This window comes from Mycteria americana, chromosome 1, assembly GCF_035582795.1.
Source record: "Mycteria americana isolate JAX WOST 10 ecotype Jacksonville Zoo and Gardens chromosome 1, USCA_MyAme_1.0, whole genome shotgun sequence".
Lineage (NCBI taxonomy): Eukaryota > Metazoa > Chordata > Aves > Ciconiiformes > Ciconiidae > Mycteria > Mycteria americana.
Genome location: NC_134365.1, coordinates 120,584,282 through 120,597,452, shown reverse-complemented (window position 1 = coordinate 120,597,452; position 13,171 = coordinate 120,584,282). Strand labels below are relative to the sequence as shown.

The 13,171-nt window shown below is 47.2% G+C and overlaps 1 long non-coding RNA gene across 1 annotated transcript; it reads right to left on the bottom strand.

Moving 5' to 3' along the window:
* Positions 1 to 1,055: 1,055 nt before the first annotated feature.
* LOC142404853 (uncharacterized) lies at positions 1,056 to 6,996 on the bottom strand. Its single transcript, XR_012773972.1, has 3 exons — positions 6,562 to 6,996; positions 4,117 to 4,469; positions 1,056 to 1,742 (listed from the first exon to the last, which is right to left on the bottom strand). It is a non-coding gene; the product is annotated as an uncharacterized LOC142404853 (long non-coding RNA).
* Between the last annotated feature and the right edge of the window lie 6,175 nt (positions 6,997 to 13,171).

Below are 13,171 nucleotides of genomic sequence, written 5' to 3'. Positions count from 1 at the left end.
GGCCGCCACGGCAGGCTGCAGGGAGGAGGTTTGGCATGGGGCACCCCAGCCCTCCCTGGCTGCAGCGTGCCCCCTCTCCCACCTGGCACCTTGAGGCAGGCATGCAAACAACCTCCTTGGCACCCCATGAGCTGCCCCTCTGCTTTCCCTGTTATCCTGGGGGGTGTCAGCCCTCGGGGCAGGGATGTGGGGGTGTCCTCTCCCCTGGTCCATTGTGCATGGGGAGTAGCTCCTGTTGGGGAGGAGCAAGGGCTGCGCTCGCCCATGATTTCAGGGGGAGCAGAGGGAGGCAAGCTCGTCTTGCCTCGCTTGAAGCGCACTGGCACGGTGTGGGCTTGCTTGTTGGTGGGGAAGCAGGAATGTTAATGGGTTTGCTTTCTGCTCGGGAGAGACAGTGGAAAGGAAAAAAAGGCCAGCAGGAGGGAGAGAGAGAAATCCAGTGCAATTACAGGGTGACAAGTAGAGCAGGGGAAAAATCAACATGAAGACAGCGTTAGAAAAGAGAGAGACCAAAGAGGAAAAAAGGATCTAATAAGAAATTAAATATAGTGCCTATACTGTGTCCTGGGTTCAGGCTGCGCGGAGGGGGAGCTTTGTCCGTAATTCATACAGCAGGCTTCCTTTCAGCTAGGCAAACAGATTCCTTTCTTTTTAAATTGAATAACAGTTTTAAAAACACGGATTGCAATTACAGGCAATAAAAGCTTCCACAAACTCAAGCTTGCCCTGCGGGTTCTGGGGAGGCCAGGCCCAGCAGCAGGGACCCCCAGGTTCTCGCCGCCGCCGCCAGACCTCTCCAGGGCTGGCAGCCACCATCACCGCCAGGTTTATCACCCACTATTTCTCTGCAAATAGCCGAACAAACATGGCCATCCCCGGGAAGAGGAGGCACCCGTGCCCAGTTGAGTTTCACCTCAGCCAGAGAGGGGACAGAGCTGGTATCAAAACCCCGTGAACAAAGAAGAAAATCAAGTTCCAAATGCTCTGAGTTTTCTGAGTATTTGTAAAAATAAGAGCAATCTTCAGCGTAAAAGCAAAGTAGTCAGTATTTTTATTTTATTTTAACCAAGCTGACGTTTATCAGAATATTTTGAGAGTCCCCGACGGTAATAAAACACGTTAAGAAAGTGAGTGTGACGGTGGCAAAATGCAGCATCGTTGAGATGTCCTTACAAGAATGCCTGGTCCCCGAGGGACGCCATGTCGCTCGTGTACACACAACAGCAAATTGAATATTTGGTAGGTGAACTTCCAGATGCTTGAAGTCACTGGGAGGCTTGCTATTGACGTCAGCGGAGCTCGAGTTTCACTCAGTAACTGGTGGCAGACATTGTAAAATATTTTCTAACTGCATTTTTTTGTTAAACATGATCAACTTTTCTCTGTCTATGCACGGCTCCCTTTTGCTCTGCCCCAGTCCATCACATCTGAGCTGCGCCCTGCAGCCTTCACTCCAGAGCAGGGTAACCCTCCCCCTTCCCATGGTGCTGAGTCAGCGCTTAACAGGGGCGTTATTGTCCTTCGGTACGCGTTATGCAGATTATTTTACTATGAAAATTCATAATTTGGGAAGAGCATATGGTTCTGATTCAAACTGGAGTCTGCATTTGATCCTGATGTAAACAGACCAGCTTTGGACTCAGAGACTCCCACCATTTGGCAAATAGCAAATATTTCGGATCCCTTCCAGCTCTCCTGGGAGCGTATGGGAGGCTTGCCGTTGATTTCAATAGTAGCAGGCTCTAGTGAAATAGAATATTATAGAAAACAAGATATCCCTGTAATCCTTCAAATTTAGCTGTTCAATGGGAAAAAATCAGAGGCAAATGGAAAGAACTGAGCAGAAAAAGCACCAAAAAACCAGAAGGGGAGAGGCAACAGAGCGTGGCAGAAAAGAAGAAAGGGCAGAAAAGTAAGAAAGAAAATCAGCAGGGTAGAAAGGAGGGAAGAGAGAAACACAGGCGGATAATATTAAAAAAAAATACAGGAGAAAAGCAGAACCCAGAGACAGAGCAAAGAACTATATTTTTTGGTGGGTGTGGAGAGAGAAAGAAAGAGGAAGTAAGGCAGAGGGAGTCCCAGGTCTGAGGCAGCAAGATGAATGTTAAACATATTTATGCACATGGGTAGTGCACTGACACAGGCCTGGAGTTAAGCACATACTTAAATGCCTTGCAAAGCAGTGGCAAAATAAAATATGCAGAGGAGGGAGAAGGTCAGAACAGAAGGAACACAATCCAGCACTTTTAAAGAAAAAATATCTATAAGAAAGAAGGGAACAAAGACATGTCTTCTATCCCTCAGCAGGGAGGAAACAATGGAAGAGGAAAGGGCTCTGTTTTTAACATAACTATAATAACAAAGTTTCTCATTTCTTTATAGGTGTCCAGACCCCTAAGCTTTATTTGAACCTATATCCCAACAGCAAATAAGTCTTGGGAAGATGGGTTTTATTGAATTAAGAATTGTTCTTAGATTGGTTCTACCTTGAGACTGATAAAGCAAACAAAAATCTTCTGCCTGTTTCCTACTTTGTGGTGTTGTGTTGGTGTGTTGTTGGCTCTTGCCAATTGTATCAACCAGAGCTAAGTGCAGCCTCTTGCAAAGAGGTCCCTGGTGGTTTCTTCTGCGCCCACGAGCAGGCTCTGGTGATGCCTACCCACCAGAGCTGCATGGCAGATTGGAAGAGACAAGGTGGTGGCCAGCTCTGGTTCCTTTTCTCATGTGGGTTAATGGGAAGTGGGTAATCTATGGCTGAGACCACGCAGATTTGCAAGCTGCATGGGATGTTCTGACTACAAATGTGCTCATGAACTTCACAGCCTGTTGGCTCTGTTGAGGACTGCTACAACTGTGCAACTGTGCCTTCTCTGCGCTCATGAGGAAAAAGTAGAAAGCATAAGTTCCTTCCTTTTTTGTTTTAAAGCAAACTCAGCCACAGTACATGTTGCCCGCCTTTATCAGCAGCTGTGTCATACTTGGTTCTGTATTCTGGAAAAACCTTACCAAACTATATTATAAATTGATTAAGCAGAAACAAATTGTGAGAACCTGGGAACTGCAGGGTACAGCCTCCACTGTGCTATTCCACCAAAAAGAATCCAGCTTCCCACTAGTAGCATGAATGTTATTCTTAATAACTGCTTGAAATTTCCACATACTCATAAAATTCCTTTAAAAAAAACTCATTAGAAACACTGCGGAAATGGATTTAAAACACAACAATTTTTCTCCACACCTCTGGGCTGACATTTCTTGGCAGCCGAAATTTCAAGCACTCTCAGAGGAGTTAACAGAAAAGAAAACTAACTCTTTGTATATTCAAAGAGCAAATCCTTATTTCACTGAGACTGTTGCAGTGAAGACCATCTCCATTGGCTTGGAGATGAGGGTACAGACACCCCCTCATCCAACTAATCTGCCTGGCAATTATGAGCCAGGACTCATTAACATTTTAAGTGAGGTCATCTTTCTCTGGAAAAAAAAAATAAAAACCCTTCTCCCTAAACGAAGTCACACCATTCTCTGGGAAACTGACTTCATATTTTTTCCAGTGCTGCCCCTCATGCACAGGAGAAGCTCTTTGTGAACACCCTGAATGTTACCTCATTATTTTTCTTTGTAGCATCAAAACTCCCCTTCACTGTGATGCCTACAGAAAATTTGGCGCAGATTAGACCAATCCCATGGTTTATAATCCTGATCTGCACTCTTTGCTATTTTTTTCCCCGTCTCTCTGTATCCATCTGCTGTGTGACTCACAAGTAGACTGACCCATCTCAGGTCAGGACCTTTCTTTTTTTGGCCTGGTTGCCACTTCTGGATGCTACATCCGTGTGGATATCTAATCAGAATGATCCCAGCTGCCTGGATGGAGTTCCCCCGAAAGCTTAAATTCTCACCCCAGCATCCCTCAGCCATGAATTGTTAATGCATTGACAAGTTACAGTCAGTTTTTTACACCTTGTTGATATAGTATCACACCAGCAACTAAATCCTAAGGGGAAAAAATAGCAGTTGCTCAAGCTATGTGATAGGAAGAAGAAAACCTCAACAACAACAACCAAAAACTTGGGCTTTTTGTATTTGCAGTGATGTAATTTCTGTATTACCAACCGTAGTGGTGATGCTGGAGCACAGACTACACTGCTGGGATAAAGCGTGACCATGGCATTGCCTGTTGGTTCCTGCAGGGGAGAAAGAGCTCTTACTCCCACTGTTGGTAAAAAGGGAAAAGTACTGCTGCAGACAGCTTCATTGGCGTATGCCATCGACCCACAGTTCCTGCCATTAGCACTGGCACATTTCAGTTCTGGTGGGTGAGGGATCCCAAGGAGGCCCCAAGAAGGACAGGAATTCTTGCTCTGTGCAAGGATCTCGTTTCCGGACTTCCTGGTTAAGGGTCATGGATTGTCTTTCTCTGCCATGAAAACTTCAGCGCAAGAGGTGACACAGATTCGAAGAAAATCCTGCAGAGGAGCAGAGCAAAGATGAGATTGTCTTTTAATGACAGCTGAAGTGGTGGTGGTGGATGTTGCTGGCAAAATGGAGCAATCACATTTTTTCAGGCTCGAGGAAGGTGCTGTTTGCTGTGTGGTGGCTGGTGAACCAGAGGGAGCCCAGCCATGCACTGGCTTCTGTACATTTCCACTGGGCACCTAGGGGAGGGAGCTAGAGCTGTAATTGCCCGTGATCCTGGAAAGAGGTAATGCCTTCCCCGACATACCGTGTGTTTGCACATCGCTGCCAAGGCTGAGACCTGGCCCCCATTCAGGCACCACACACAGAGGCACCTGACTTGGACGCTCTGAGTCCCTCTCTAGATACGCATCCCTCGTGCATGCTGGTCCATCAAAGATATGAATTCTCCTGTGGGGATTTTGCCGTCTTTCACAATTTTACTGAAAATCTAGCTCAGCTCAATTTTTAACTTAGCTACCCCAGGTAAGCACCTAAGCCAGAGGTGAAAGCCAAGTGAAAGTGCTTCGGATGGGAGTATATATTTGGGTTTCCAGTCCGCTGGGTAGACAGACAGCCAGGTTATTTATGAGCAAGATACATACCTATGTGAATCCCCAGAGAAATTAATTTAACATTGATAGGTCTAAAAAGAGAGGGAAATGGTAGTCAGATTGCTTGCGTTGGAACAGAGGAGACTTGAGCTTGAAAGCCAGGTATCATGAGCACGCAAACGTTTTACACAAGGCAGAAACAACGGCAGACTCTCAAGGAGTAAGCAAGTACAGGGACCTTAAAATGGTATAGTTAAGACAATATGCTAGGAGGTAGGAGATGGAAGGGAGAGTTCATGATCTTCTGGAAGAAAAGTTATTTGAGTCTGCATTTTCCACATTCCTGTATGTGCTCTAGGGACTAGACAGTGGGGAAAATGGCCACATTTCTCCCCCTCCATCCGTGTGAGGCCCGCTCTCACAGATGCATTCATAAGGTACCGGTGGGACAGGGCCCAGACTTTGAGACCAATTGAGATCACTCAGTTTATGAATGCCTACAGTGCTTTTTTATTTGTTGGACTGCTCGTTATAGCCAAGACATAAAGAGTAATGTGTGAGTCCATACCTCTATGGTGTATGGCTTAGGTATGTAGAAAATTACTGGATGAAAGTGGGGTAGCTAGTTTAGGCAGTTCTACCTTTAGGGTGGCAGCTCAGTGGGAGGTTTAAGGATTTAATTTTTGGCCTTTGGCATATAAATTCTTCTGTGGAGCCTATGTATCGAATATAAAGGCAGGCTCAAGGACTTAACAGCCTACATGTTACCCTGACTTTCCTGCTCTGAGCCAAGTAGAGTGAAGTTTAAATTTGCTATATGTAGTCATCATTACACTAAATTTGAGTCCTTTGTGCACATATTAAAGGAACTAAAAGCAAATATTGATAGCCCCAGTGGTAACTAGAAGTAAAAGCAAAAACCTTCAGCAACTGATGAAAGACAGGGACGTGGATATAACATGGGAAGAAATACACACCGAACTGTAAGAAGAAAAATCCTAGTTGATTGGTTCCTAATGTAGTAAAACAATTCACCCTGGGACTTGTAAAATAACTGTGAGAGCTTAAAGTGATTCAAATTGGCAGTTCCAGCACAGTCCCAGAGGACACGACGCAATAGCCATGTTTAAAACCTATTGCTGAGTTCCTAGGAAGGCCGAGGAGACAGCGCAGAGCCACCACAGGGGTTAGGATGTGGGGGCAGGATGTGCGCTGGGGCTGGGGAGGGATTGCCTCTCTTCTTAACCTCTCTTCTTTGCATCGTTTACGGGAAGAGTTGAGAAACTTTGTCTCCAGGATGCCCAGCATTGCTGCTCCCTCTGGCCTCCCAGGACCCTTGTACAACTCTTGTGTTTTAAAATTTCTTCCATGTGAAGCTGTACTGGAAACCCCTGCAGTGTTGTAAGCATGGGAACTGTTCTTCAAAAGACCAAAAACATTCAAAATGGAAGGCCCTTTCTATTGTCTCTGCCCACTACAATTAGACATGAGAAAAGCAAGCAGTCTCGGTCTGCAGGCTTACGCCTGGGGTATCCCAGGAATAACTCACCCCAGCTGTCCTCGCAGATGCTTGAAGGACCATGCACTGGGCCTTCAGTGAGGGCTTGCTGCAAGTTTTTCAGTACGGGTCCTCTCACCTATGGCAGACAAATGCGGAGCCAAGTCTGAAAGCACACTCCCATGAATCAGAGAGACTCGGCAGTCTGTCTGCAGGGTGCTGAGGATCACAGGATGAGTGTACCCGCAGGATCAGATCTCTGCTTGCTGATTAATTGGTAAGGCTGTGATGTGTCATCCCATCAAACCATGTGGCTTTGATGGGATGGAGAAACCGAGTTTCTCCAACGCTTTTCACAGACCTTACTTTGTTTCTGGGTTGCCTCTGGGTTTCGTGAGCCTGAAGTGCTCCCCGGGATGCACCGACACAGCGGTGGCTTTGCTCCGGCACGACTGCCTGGCCCGCGGGCCACGCGGACACTGTCTGAGTCCCCCAGCTCGCTGCACGTCATGTGACGGGCTGCACGGTACGACACATAACTTCGGTACAGCCCTTTTCTTTCGCTGAACGGTATTAAGCAAACTACCAGGCGCCATGGGATAACGTGTCAGAACTTGACTCTGAAAGCACTCCGCAGGTATTCAAGGAATTATAATAGCTTTGTCAGGTCAGGGTCTGAAAGCTGTTAAGTCTGACATCACTTGATCATTCAAAGTTATGTAATGTTGGTATTATTTTTTATTGCATAGCCTGTTTTCCTCTGCTCAGGTGGAAGCTCTTTGCTCCTTACCTCTGAGGAAGGCTTATTTGTGCCACTGCTAGTCTGCGTGGGCAGAGCTTACGCCCATCTTCTCATGTTCGTGGCCCCTTGCAGTGACAGTCCCGGGGGAGCCATGACCTTCATCACAGGAGCAGCGATGAGTAGCCAGCAGTGGCACCATCTTCAAACAGCTGTGTGCTACTTGCAAATGAATACCCGCCCCTAGACTTGTATAATTAAGCAGAAAACTGAGCTGACCACGCAGCACAGCTGCCCCTGTCTGTTCCCCAGCTCTTTGGATACTCATGCACCAAATAAATCAGCTGAGAGTCAACAGAGAGAGATTTTTGTCCCTCATCTCCATAATCGCTGGCCAGTGCAGTTTGGGAGGTACGGGATGGAGAGTGAAATAGGGAATATAGCTAATACAGCAGTCAGAAGTATGACCGCACTACAGCTCTAATTCAGCTAGTGAGGATATTGCAGCATTACACAGCTTTGTGGCAGAGGTTTCAGCATCAGGTGTTCAGTGTTTCTGGAGTCTTTTCCCAGCACATACCATAACGTTCTATTTTCCTTGCTACCAGTGAGTGACGTGCTTAGCATTAAGCTTGCTTGGGTACATCTGCCTGAGCTGCAGTCACGTTTCCTAACCATATTTCAGATGTAGCCAGAGGGTGCAGGCAGCTAAGGAGAACCTGCACCTCTAAGGGTTAGCTCCATGGCACAAGATTTCCCCTGGTTATTCACCGCATGGTAGTTTCCTCCCTGCTCTGTTCAGAGCTGCACCAGGAGGCACATGCTAGCCCCAGCTTTGAGACAGCATGGAGCAAAGAGGTGTGTCAAAACATGTGGGGCAGTACATGTGGAGGAGGAGCTGATGGTGATACACCAGTCTCCTGCACATTCATCCTCACCAAGGCAAATGCTATTTTCCAGCAGTATAAGGATATCAGTTGCAGAATTATTAAAGAAAGAACAGTTCCTTGTGTCTAGGGTGAACAGTTTGGTGGTGGAGATGTCTGCACACGGTGCAACGTAACACTGTAATTAAAGCTTGCATGCTTCCAGTCTTCCCATTAAGTTCTGTGGAGCTGGGCATACAAAAACACCAGCAAGACCCAACTGATTATCAGGAAAGTGATCAAAGTCTTTTTCACGTGGAATGGCAAGCAAAGAAGACGTGTTTCATCAAGGCCAGCTCCAGCCTCTTTGTTTTGCTTCCATCATTATAAATGCAATATTGGTGCAGTACTCACTGCACGTGAACGGAGGCTGCTACCACCTTGAAGGCATGCCATGCACCTCACGAGTGACTGGGGATGGGTGAGACCTCCCCCAGCCCTTCAGTCCCCAAAAAAGGAAGGGAAGTGAGCTTGACTGAAGGCTAGGCTGCTCTTATTCAATAGATGTGCAGACAGGCCACTTGCTGCTGGGAACTGTGATGCTTGCCCATGCTGCATTTCTCCTCCATGAAAAAAGTTTCCCATCTTGAACATAAAAGGCCAGGCCACTGCCTTGTCCTGCTGCTAGTGTGATGCCTGGGGCAAAGCTGTGTCAGGTTTAACTAGTAAATTATGGATGGCAGTGAGTGTTCCAGCAGCTCCACTCCTGAGCACCTTCAGCTCATTCTTACTGACACCTCATTTTGAGAAAGTCTCTTGGCCTCGTCCCCCCTCAAAAGAAAGGCTCCAGGCTGGAAGCCCCAGTGAGGGAAAGCAGACACGAAGCTTTCCAGCTCTATTCCCACCTCCTCCGAGCAGCGGTGCGCACCACAGTCATCTACCAGCCCCCGTGACGCTCTGGCAGACTCTCTGCTATTGATGGGCTTGAGGAATTTTTCGTTTCAGATTTTACTCCTTTCACGAGTTGCTTCTCAGGATCTCTCTTGGCTTGCCTTATTACGGCTTCGCCATTAGCTTGCCAGAGCACATGATCACGTCTTTCCTTGTTTGGGCGTATTTTTAGGACACTGGGACAAAGAGGTAACTGAGACATACATTCACCTACCCACCCCTCCTTGCAACCCCCTCTCCGGTAAGGTTCGCAGCAGCTACTACCGCTTCTCAAACGCAGACATTTTTCAGAATCGTGCAATAAAGGGCATGGGGGGGGTTGCTGCAGAAGGTGAGTGCATGATGTGTTTTTGGAAGCACTGGCTATTCAGTTTCCAGTGCCTGCAGAGACACTTTAGGCTGAAGTCTATACTGTTAGATTAGTTTGCTCCCTGTTTCACACTAGGTTTCTTGACCCATCAAATCTGGGGTTAAACATTTTGGTGTCTTTGGGAAGGAAAGCCAGGCATGGCTGAAATGATATTTCACTAATCCCACAGGCAACGGAGACAGGGTCTGTGCCAGACTGGGCTCCCTTCGCCCAACGCTGTCTCTGATATGAAGTGGCCCACGCAGCCACGTGCATCCTCGAGCCAGGTGCCCGCACACAAATTCCGAGGCCTGCAAAACAGCAGCGTGAGGTGCGAGAAAGGCGCCGCGAGGTAAGAAGCGGCTTTCGGAGCCATCCCGCCTCGCTTACCTCTGCCATGCACCATGCACATGCAAAGGGGTCGCAGTGGCTTTTCCAACCAGCAAGGCCCTTCTGTGCTTCACCACTGAAAATGTGTGAAGAGCCCCATCCCGCAGCCAGCCAGCAGCAGAGGCCCTTGACCCCGGGCTCCCGGCTCTGCTGCTCCAGAGGAGCCCTGCCTGGACCTGCCACGCTGGCAATCTGACAGCCGGTGGTTTGGACCTGGCCAGGCCACCTATGCAGTCTTGCCTCCCTCTGTTTTATTTAGCCTAGAGAAGCCTACATGTTATCTTAAAGCCAAAGAAACCTTTTTCATGCGTGTCTTTGTGGGGTGTTTTTACAACAGAGTGACCAGGCTAACAAAGGTTAGGCACCCTCGTGCAGAGGAGCAGAGGAGGTCTCCGAGGCTTCCATGAGGGCACTGGTAGTTCAAGTTTTGTCCATGGAGAATCAGGGGGTCTCATCAGGAGGTGCTGGTGTGGTCCCTGTGTTGACTACCATTGCAGCTGTCAGTGTCACGGGGGGGAGCAGTCTCACACTGGGTGCAGAAGACCTGGAAGAGCAAGTCCTCCTGCAACAGCTCAGCAGGCAATGGTGGTCCAGACTCCCTCAGACGCAGTGCGAAGTACAGTGGGCTCCAAGGCGTGTTTGGCAGTGGTCAGCAAAAGCGTTCAGTTCATCCTGCAGGACCCTCCCATGCATGGATGGGCTTTGCACCTCAGCAGCTTTCAAGCCACCAGTGAAAAAGTGCAAGTGGCTTAAGGGGCCTGGCTATTATTGTATGACCAGGTGTAGCCTAGTCACCTTTTGCTCATGTGGATTTTTTTCTGTTTTTTTTCAGATTTTGCTTGTGGATGATCTGGCTGGCATGTGAGAGAAAGCAAATACATCCTGCTGTTGTTGGAAGACCCCAGGCAGGGGAAGACATGTACATCATAGGTGTTCCCACTGTGTTTCTCCAGCAGTAGTCCCACAAAATGGAAAAATGACAGCCCTTCCAAATGGCATGGCACGGCACGGCACGGCACAGCACAGCAAGTCAGGGAACATGGATGGCACACAGATACAAGAATCCTGTTAGTTGTTTCCTTGACACAAAGGGGTCCGTGCTGGATGAGCACCCACACTGCCTTGTCTGATATGCAACACTCAGTGGGATGGGATCTTGCAGAATAGGGCTATGGACCATCAGCATCATCTTGACCATCAGCAAGGGCACGTCCCACGGTTGCCAAAAGAGTGGTGGAAGATGCAATAGATGCATAGATGCCAAGGGTTGCGCGGCAGACCTGTGCTAAGGTGCATTCACCCCACTGCGACGTCTGGCTGCAGCTAGCCCGCTGCCAAGGGCTGTGGGAAGGCAACCAGCCTGCCCTCCTCATCCAGTGCACGGAAAGACCACTGGTACGCTACTTCTCCTTCTTGCCGATCCTCCAGATAAGGACCATTAAATAGCATATTTCCCTGAAAGTTTGCCCATCCTCAAGCAGACGCTCCTAAAGAACTTACAAATTCCAAGGCAAAGCCTGGATAGCTCATTTCCCTGATGGGGACACTACTGATGTCTTGGCTTAAAACTGGTTTCCCTTCCTGGCAGTGGAGCACAAAGTGTTAATGCTCTGAGACAGTTCTGAGTTTCCTGAAAATTGATCTTCATCAACTTTATCTTGAAGAATTATGATTAATAATTTCAGTTTAATCTAAGTTTCTCATCTTTGTCAGAAACTGCGGTCCTGATTCCCTCACTGGCAAACCCGAGTACACACAGAGCAATTGTTCTGATTTCAATGGAGTTGCATTAGCAGTCTGCAACTGAGAGCAGGTTTTGGCTCTTCATACCAATTCTACAGTTGCTTCATATATCTCCCCCCAATGCTATAAATATTGGTGCTATTTTAGGCTAATGGTGTTTTGCTTTATAAGCCTAGCCCCATCGGAAGTTTCCTGCCCATATTTGGGTAAGTAACAAAGGACAAATATGATCTTTTTTTTTCCCTTTTAAGTTGTTAAACTTCAACAATAATAAAGGTATTATGTGGAGTCATCTCAAAAATATATCCCATATATCATTCTGAGATAAAGATCTTTGTCTGAGACTTTGTCTGAAAAGGATAATGTTTCACTCCTGGCGCCTGTGAGTCTACTCTTTCTAGCATAATACATATTTGTTATACAGTTACTAGACCTGGCTAGGTACAATGCCCAAAAATCAGTTTGCACTTTTTTTTTGCCAATTAAGAAAGCTCATCAGCCCATTGCTTCTTCTCTACCTGCTGAATGCTAACCAAAACACTGGGAACTGGTGGAGGCGGTAGGAAAGTTCTTGTGTCCCTAGGTGTTATCCATGAGGGTGTAAGTTGTGGTGGAGCACAGAACGGCTTGCAGTCATAGAGCAATTTGGGTGCGCTTTAAAATACCTGTTTTCTTTGGTGGAAACCAGGGGAACGGAAATTAGGATACGCCTGTGTGTTGCAGGAGGGGTGTGTGAGAAATCAATCCCTACAGAAATTACAGCTCTGTTGAAATTCTCCTTAAAATTTTGTTGAGTTTGGGGAATAATTCAAAACCTCAAGCTCCAGTGTTCAGACAACACTCTAACATTGCCTGATGTGTTTTGGATAAAAAATGCTTGGGCGTTTTCATTTTATATTTAGGCATCCTCATTTCAGTGTTCAAGATGTAAATATATACCTGTGTATATACAAAATATAGAGGATGAAAGTGGAGCAAGAAACCGTAGGGCTCTTAAACGCCTAACGCAAGGCAGGGCACTTGAGGGGAGTCCCCCAGCTTTTGCCCCTGCAACCTCACCTGCTGACACAGCCTCAGCTGGATGGTGCTTTGATGGAGCAGCACCCGCAGAGTTCCAGCAGAGCCGCTCCAGCAGAGGGTGGTTCTTTGGGGTGTGGGGGGGTCCCGGTCGCGGCTGCTGACAGCCAGCCCCCACGTAGTCACTAGATTAACCCCATCTCACAAGATCTGAGTCTCGCCAGAGAAATTAATCTTCTCCTCCTCCCCGCCCCCCACGCTGTCTCTGTGGTGCGGTGTGCCTCTAATCTTTAGCCAGATCCAAGAATCATAAATATATAAAGTAAAAGTATAAAACCCATTAAAGGAGTTAAATGTGATATACCGAAGCTATGTTAAATATAGTAGCAGATTTCACAAGTTAAAAAAAAGTACCAGAGGCTTTTTGTTTATCATTTATAAACAGTTCTATTTGGTGAGTAGTTTCCGAAGTTAATGGCTTCGATAAAGTCTTTATAAACCAGAGTGCTTATCATCTCCTATATGCTGAAGGCCAGATGGTACCATCAGATTTATACTGCAGATTTCTGCAACTTGGCTTCATTAATGTGACAGACAGCAGTTTCC